Raw genomic sequence first — 428 nt, 5'->3', positions numbered from 1 at the left:
TGTTGACCGGATTAGATATCCGGACAACAAAATGGATTTTTGTACCAAGTGTTAATACGGATGAGTGTTGACCGGATTTGGTTGACCGGACTTGTTATCCGGATGATTGTTGACCGGATTTGGTTGACCGGACTTGTTATCCGGATGATTGTTGACCGGATTTGATTGACCGGATTTGTTGATAGAATTTGAAATAAATCTTTGTGATTGGACAAAAATTGTTATTTTATTAAAAAAAATGAAGTTTTGATATAAATGATTTTGATCTAAAAATTATTCAAATGGCTGCGGTCTATTTGGAATTATTTTATAAATGTTTTGAAGAAATAAGGGTGGCGTATCAAGGAGAGGTGTCCATTTGTTATAAGGGTGGCATATCAAGGAGAGGTGTCCATTTGTTATAAGGGTGGCATATCAAGGAGAGGTGT

This window comes from Cynara cardunculus (assembly GCF_001531365.2).
Source record: "Cynara cardunculus var. scolymus isolate 2C chromosome LG 3, CcrdV1, whole genome shotgun sequence".
NCBI lineage: Eukaryota > Viridiplantae > Streptophyta > Magnoliopsida > Asterales > Asteraceae > Cynara > Cynara cardunculus.
The sequence above is the reverse complement of the archived record's forward strand: the minus strand, read 5'-3'. Positions refer to the sequence as shown.